Source organism: Penaeus japonicus, unplaced genomic scaffold (assembly GCF_977035675.1).
Source record: "Penaeus japonicus unplaced genomic scaffold, GWHDUDI00000001_assembly GWHDUDI00000007, whole genome shotgun sequence".
Classification (NCBI taxonomy): Eukaryota; Metazoa; Arthropoda; class Malacostraca; order Decapoda; family Penaeidae; genus Penaeus; species Penaeus japonicus.
In genome coordinates, this window is record NW_028234409.1 from 32,310,490 (window position 1) to 32,318,934 (window position 8,445).

Genomic DNA, 8,445 nt, shown 5'->3' on the forward strand with positions numbered 1-8,445 from the left:
TACTCATTCAGTTCTCTCTCTCTCTCTCTCCATATATATATATATATATATATATATATATATATATATATATATTTATGTATATATATGTATATATATATGATTATGTATGTATATATGTATATATATGTATATATATAATATATTACACACACACACGCACACGCACACACACGCATACACACACACACGCACACACACACACACATACACACACACATACACGCACACACATACACGCACACATACGCATACACACACACACACACATACACGCACACACATATGTATGTATATATATATATATATATTTATATATTTATATATTTATATATTTATATATTAGTTCTGATTTACCTATCACATATATACTGCGCATCTCCCTCTATCCACCCTACTCACCTTCATCGCCTGACCATAAAGGCAGCACAAATGGCAGGTGGACATTGCACACCTGACAAAAAGTATTGTTTAGCAAACCATTAATTGGGCCTCATCAGTTCTCTCTCCTCTCATCTAGCTGTTCAAATGCTTCATGAAAACCAGATAGATGCTTTGATGGTGAGAGTACAGTTGTATTACCATATTACCAAATACTAATCCCTGCTCTATTGTTTGATTCATTAAAATCTTCATTAGAACAGTCGCTCGTACTCCTGATTGACAGTAACTGGTTTTAAGGTTAAGCATGAAGTCTACAGATGGATATGTTCAAGAAAGGTACCCAAGGTTAGTGTCCAAGATTTATGTCGACATTATTATATTTTTTTATTATTATTATTATTTTTTTTTTTTTTTTTTTGGGGGGGGGAGGTAATTGGCGGTTATGGAGGTATTGGTTTTAATGGAACATTGAATTGAATTCAGATGAAGGTAAGCTTCATGAACGTCATATTTGTCTTAAATATTTGCTAAGAGGAAATGTGAAAGAAACTCTCTCTCTCTCTTTCTCTTTCCCTCTCTCTCTCTTTCCCTCTCACTTTCTCTTTCTCTCACACTTTCTCTCTCACTCCCTCTCCCTCTCCCTCTCCCTCTCCCTCTCTTTCACTACCCATCCCTCTCCCTCACTCCCCCTCCCTCCATCGCAAATATGCAAACGTAGCAGAAACATGTTGAATGTTGGATTAAGGCTATACAAACGCTGTGTTGAACACTTGTTATGTAAATATTTCCATTTGCCACTGAATGTAGTATGATTAAAACACATCCGTTTGAGTGTATGGCCGCGGAACCTGCACGTAAGTTCACGTAGGTCCTCTTGATTCTTTTCCATAGTGAGGACATTATCTGTAGTGGTGCTAATGGTAATGCTGATTGTGATGATGATAACGATAACGTTGGTGGTCGCAGTGCTGATATTTGCTTTAACGATAATGATCGTATTTTATGGAGGAGATAATATCAATATTTACGTTACTGCTAGTTATTAGATTGATTTAAGAACGCGATCATGGAAATCCGTTTTCGGGTGTTAATAGAACTAGGATAGTTTATTCCTGTTAGTTGATATGAAATAATGGTCAGAAGTAATTGACCATAACTAGTATCCGCTAATTCATACTCAGAGGACAAGTGACTCACACTAATTCAAATCTTACCCATGTATAGACATTTTGAAAATGTGTCGTTATATAGCATGCAAACCTAGAATATGTTTATACAGGTTGCACCTGTGTAAGCGAGTGTCCAACTGTCCAAATCATTGATTGATGTGAATGTATGAATGAGTTGTTGCCTGTTAATTGATGAATAGGAGTGAAATGACAGAATATAGTATAGACAATGCTATGATACTTCTCATAAGTTGACGTTCGTAGTACATACGTTTATATCATGCAGCAAGATGGAAGTAACAGAATCGCACGTATGTGAACTAGCTACAATGCCCCAAGCTTTGGTGCCAATAACTTCTATATCTCCTATTAAAGCAAGTAACAGCAATTTCCCCGGAAAGTAAGACCAGAAGATCATTATTTCTCACAGTGCCATCGGCTTCACATCTCTTTATTGGTTAATTATAGGTGTCAATCGGGAGGAAAGTGTAGCTCTGTGTTATCCACTCCGAGAGCATCCATCGCATGCGGCAGAACAAGGTTGAGCAGAATACCAAGATTGTACTTCGTCGGCGATTTACAAAGGGTCTTTGTCGATGATAAGGCTGAAGTAGGAGGGAGTGGAGAGAGAGAGAGAGAGAGCGAGAGGGAGAGAGAGGCGATAAGGGAACTGGAGCGAAGAGGGAAAGGAGGTTGGACCGAAATGAAGAAGAGAAAGGAAGCAGAAAAGGGGTTGAGAAAGTAACTAGGGGTTGGGAAGGTTTCGACATCAGAGGCGGGAAAGAGAGGGATGTCACGACGCGAAGTGTTAGTAGTGGGGTTGGAGGTTGGGGGTTGCCCTTAGTCATCGTCCAGGCGCCCTCGCTGGTGGTACTCACCCCCTTGGTTCTCTCCGTCCGCCCACGCCACGTCACAACCAGACTGCGGCCCTCTGCAGTCTCGCCTTGCAGTCTGTCACGCATACGCCCGTAACTCAATAACAGTAAGTATGATAACTGGGGAGAAGGAAGAGAGGGAAAGGGACACTGATCATAATTGATCGGAAGGGAAAGGAGGTGGGAAGGAAGGAGGAAAGCGAAAGTAAGAGTTTAGGAGCGTGGATAGCAACGGAAGAGGAAGAAGACCGAAGAGAAGACGAAAAGGGAAAGGAACATTGAAAGTGGAGACAGAGAAGAATTCAGACAAGGGATGGGGGAGAACGGTAAGAAATGCAAGAAGAACAGAGAAGAAAGGGTTGAATGTAGATTCAGGCTAGGGAAGAGTAAGAGAGAGAAATGGAAAGGATAAAAGGGAAAGAGACAAAGTGGAAGGAAACCGATGTAAAGCGGATCAGGCACAAGTGGAAGCTTGCAGCGCTGAACCTTCACTAGAGTTCAAGGACATAGCTGCTTAATTCGTGCATTCTTAATTCACTCTTTGATTAATGATCATCAAACACATTCTAATCACCCGGATGGTATTTCCTTTATGACACGACTTATTTTTATCGTTCTTATAAAAAAAAAGTGTCATCGAAAGAGGACTCGAGTCAAGTATTAAAGAACAGTGTTAAGGATCTTTCAAATATAATCCGTACGAGAGATAGCTGAACATTACGCCAACTCGTCGAGCGTGGACCTTGCTTCGTAGCGGGAACTGGCACGAGCAAGTTATGATGCTGAAGCAGTGCCTTTTTATATTTCTTCGTTTTTCCTTTTGTCTGCTCTCTCTTCTACTTCCTTTCCGTGGTCGTTTTACAATGCGAAGGATGATGGGGATGTATAAAAAGATTAGTAACAGTACTATAATATATATATATATATATATATATATATATATATATATATATATATGTATGTGTATGTTTGTATGTGCGTGTGCGTGTGCGTGTGAATATATGTATAGTCATATATATAATATATTGTATATATATTATATATTTATACATACACACACACACGCACATACACACACACACACACACACATATATATATATATATATATATATATATATATATATATATATATATATATATATATATGTATATGTGTGTGTGCGTGAATATATGTATATAGTCATATATATATATAGTATATTGTATATATACTATATATTTATACACACACATGTATATATACATATACACACACACATATATATACATGTTTATGATATATATGTAAATATGTATATCTTTGTGTATCTGTATGTGCATATGTGTATTTATGTACAAATATATATATATATATATATATTGTGTTTGTGTGCGTGTGTGTGTGTGTGTGTGTGCGTGTGTGTGTGTATGTGTGTGTGCGCGCGCGAGCCCGTATATATGCTATATATATGTTTATATATGTGTGTGTCTGTGTGTAGGTATATGCTGTGTGTATATATGTGTGTGTGTGTGTGCTGATGTTTATAGAGCGAGTTATAAATATGAAGTTCGTTGAACTACAGATATTCTAATCATATGCAAGTGCGATTCATACACACACACATTCACATACATTCTTACTTACACTCACCCCCTCCCAGACACGTATTTGTGTGTATATAAATATGTATATATATATATAATTGTGTGTGTGCGTGTGCGCGCGCGCGCGTGTGTGTGTGTAGTGTGGTGTGGTGTGGTATGGTGTGGTGTGTGTGTCACGCGCGCATGTTGGGCGTTAGTGAGTCCGTTAGAGAGGGAGAGCGAGCAAACTGTAGCAGTTCTTTTACATATGATCGCGCAATGTTTTCTGCGTCAGCTGGTCCCCCTATACCTAAGGGGGGAGACGAGTCCAGTTGGCGAAAGCAGTGGTTGCTGTCAGGTTGACACTTTCCTCTTCGTTGTCTTGTGTAGAAATGCTTGATAAGTCGGAATTATGATTATATTTTTACCTCAGTTTTATTCTTATTCTATCGCATGATCAATATGAAAAATGGAAACCCATTTAGATTGTTAAATGTTGATTTTGATAAAACTTTTAGTCAGCCAAACTATTAAAAGGACTTGAGATTACGAAAGAATTGAAGGAATGAGAGATCAAGCTGAAAATTTCAAAGCTTCAATAATTATCTACATGATGAGTATAACAGCCACCAGCACTCTGGGAAAGGCAGCTGACAAGAGAAAGCTGGTAGCTGACAAAAGACAGATGGCAGTTGCTGATAGGCCGTAGAGCATTTATGAAATGTGAAGCCATTAATAGATTAGTGAGAGAAAAACAACAATGCATTTTCAAAAGACCGAACAAACAAACAAAAAAAAAATATATATATATATAGATATCAGACAAAGGTGTTTTATCTAAAGACTTTACTCATCAAAGCAAAAATGACAGCTGACTAAAGTCGAATGAAATGTGGATAAAACCTACGAACAGTGTGCGAGTGAGTGCTCGGGCCATGAAGTGTGCTCTGCCTGTCTACCGTGCTGTCTGTCTGTCCTTGGGCCTGTCTGTATACAATCATATGTTTTAACAGTTTACGACATGTGACTTAGTGTAAATATACCCTTGGACACCTGTGAACAACCGCCTTCACCTGAGCGATGATGAAAAACTCATTCATGTGATGAAATGGGTTTTCCAGTTTAACAAGTAAGCTGGATCCTAATTGGGATTTTGGAGATAGAAAAAAATGGCTATTTCACCTCGTCAAATGTACCTTCAGTTCCATTATGGTGGAAGGCGTTGGAGGAAAGCAAGGGCTAATGAAAAGGATGAGACCAATGAGTTCACTTGAGTTTTAATTTTTTTTTTTGAGTTTATAGATGAATTTATTCCTAGATTTAAACATACTAATTGCGATCGTCCATTTCGGAGCCTGAAGACTTTATATAAATCTTAATGAATATGGTAATGTAATATAAAAAGGAGGTTGAAAATGACAGATTACATTGTAGGTAAATGGCAATATCCTATATATATATGTATCTCTCTCTCTCTCTCTCTCTCTCTCTCTCTATATATATATATATATATATATATATATATGAATTAATATATATACATACATACATACACACACTCGCACACGCACGCACACGCACTCACACACACGCACATTGTGTGTGTGTATGTATGTATATGTATGTTCGGTATTCGATCATCAATATCCTGATTTGAACTTGCAGGGTATATGATATGGATGCGGTAATTTATATACTAATCATTGGATACTTAGAAACTGAGCTTAACCTGAAAAAAAAATCGTTCTTTTCATGCCCAACCACATATTTTGTATATTCATCTCCTTCGTGTTTTGCGGATGCCTTGAAAGCATGATGCCAAAGGTATATACACATTTTTGGTACAAACCAAACTAACGGTATTTTAGATAAGTTATTAGAGAAGGGACGGAAGTTATTAGACAAGGGACGGGCGATACTTGTAGTGTCGAGGTACATCCCCTGGCCATTGCAACGGTTTCTTGCTATCACTGATAACTCGTGTAGTTGATGGCTTTAAAAAAAAGACGTGTTATCGCGTGGAACTCTTTTTTTGGTGCTCTTACTCACCTATTTACTCATGTATGCACACACACACACATGTATGTATATGTGTATGTATATATGTATATATGTTTATATATATCAATATAATTAAATATAATTAAATATTTATTCATATATGTATACGTATATGTATACGTATATATATGTATATATATACATAGATATATATTCATGTATATGTGTATATGTATATTTATATATTTAAATATTTACATATACATATGTATATATATATTTATATATGTATGTATATGCACACACACATACACATACACATACACACACACGTGTATGTGTATGTATGTATATGTGTATGTATATATGTATATATATGTTTATATATAAATATGAATAAATATTTATATATATGTATACGTATATGTAAACGTATATATATGTATATATATGTATATATATGTATATATATATATATATATATATATATATATATACGTACATATATAGATATATATTCATGTACTGTATATGTGTATATGTATATTTATATATTTAAATATGTACATATACATACATATGTATATATATAAATATATATATATATATGCACACACACATACATATGTATATATATATATATGCACACACATATACACACATACACATACGCATACACGCACACGCACACGCACACGCACACACACACACACACACACACGTGATACACTATATATACAGATACTTGTGAATATATATATGCATATATATATATATATATATATATATATATATATATATATATATATATATATATATATATATATATATATATGATGTGTGTCTGTCTGTGTGTTTGTTTGTTCATAACGCATGCTATTACACTCGTGCCAAGGATAAGAGTTTAATTGTCCTTGAGTGTTCTGGCCCAAGAGTATATTGACACACAATTTGCTGTCAACACGTCCGATATTAATTAACTTTTCACATTTTGATGAGATAAGAAGTCATAACAGGAGATCCAAGGTGAGGGGAAGAAGGTCAAGATAGCGACTTACATAATTTCTCTCTCTATCTCTCTCTCTCTCTCCCTCCCTCCCTCCATCCCTTCCTCTCCCTCTCCCTCTCCTTCTCCCTCTCCGTCCCCGTCCCTCCTTCCTTTCCTCTCCCTCCCTCCCTCCCTCTCCCTCACTCCCTCCCTCTCTCTCACTCCCTCCCTCCTCCTCCCTCTCCCTTTCCCTCTCACACAGCAGGGTAAGGGTATTTTCTGCTGCTTCCATGGCACTAAGTTCAGAGGTCAGACAGAGCTTTATCATGTGATTACAAGAATGCTTGAACCTGATCGGGGCATGCACCTATGCATGTTGGTGTAGTGCACTAGACACGATGGCAGTGCGCCCTCTCGTGAAAGGCTGAAATTAGAGAAGAAATGTGGTATTGACTGTAATTGTTGTTCTAAGAGAATCTAAGATAATCTCTCCCTCTCTTTCTTTGTATATTGCTCTACGTACCTCACTCTTCTCTCTCTCTCTCTCTCTCCCCCCTCTCCTACTGTCTTCATCCCCCCCCTACCCCATCTCTCTCGATCTTTCGCTCAACATATATACACCGCATAGGTACATGGATCTCATTTTCTCTCACTCCTCCCTCTTCCTCAATCCTCATGCCCTCCCTCCTACCAGAAACAGGGCAAAGGAGGGAAAGGGGAAAAAGCAGACCGGGAAGAGAATTTCCCTTGATAAAGTTCAAGGTCAGCCACAGTCTACCTGCATCTAGGAAGCCGCGTATAAGAGTAGCAGGTGATTTTTTTCCCCTTTCTTCTTCCGCTTCTATTTTTTGTTGCTCATTTTTTTTCTCTCTCTCCTTTTCTAAACTGCACCTACTTTCCTCCGTAAGAGTGGCCTCAAGTTAGAACATGGAAGATCTTGACCTAATGTGTGTGTGTGTGGCTTATGCAGTTATTTTTCTCGGACATTACACTTATAATATTATAGATTATAACGTTTTATTTGTAGCTTCTTCACTTTGCTTAGATGTTACGAAATGATAGAGCTCAGTTATTTTGTAGAGCCTGGACTTAACAGCCGGATTAAGATTAGTAGCGCGGTTTTTAATCATGTTATCATTTCGAAAAGATCATGAAACCTAATCAGTAAGACTATGGTTTGCGAATCTGTAAGGATGGTAACTGATGACAATATCAATAGTAGTTATAATGGTAATAGCGATGCTTTTGATTTTGATGACTGATACAAATTATAATGACATTGGCAATGATATTAATAATGATGACAATAATGATAGTAACAATAATAACAATAACAGTTACAATAATGATTATGAAAAGAAAACTAACGATATGATATGAAATGATGTAATGATATTTGTATTGCTGCAATGCTAGCTAAAATATGATGATTATAATCTTGATGTTAGTAAGATGTAATAGAA

The 8,445-nt window shown here is 36.8% G+C and overlaps 1 protein-coding gene across 1 annotated transcript in view; it reads right to left on the reverse strand.

The window, feature by feature from the left end:
• LOC122247782 (2-hydroxyacyl-CoA lyase 2) overlaps positions 1-2,921 on the reverse strand; it is a 30,304-nt gene extending 27,383 nt beyond the window's left edge. The window contains exon 1 of the mRNA XM_043007366.2: positions 2,432-2,921. The gene's annotated coding sequence lies outside the window, so the exon portion shown is untranslated. The remainder of the gene's footprint in view (positions 1-2,431) is intronic.
• Between the last annotated feature and the right edge of the window lie 5,524 nt (positions 2,922-8,445).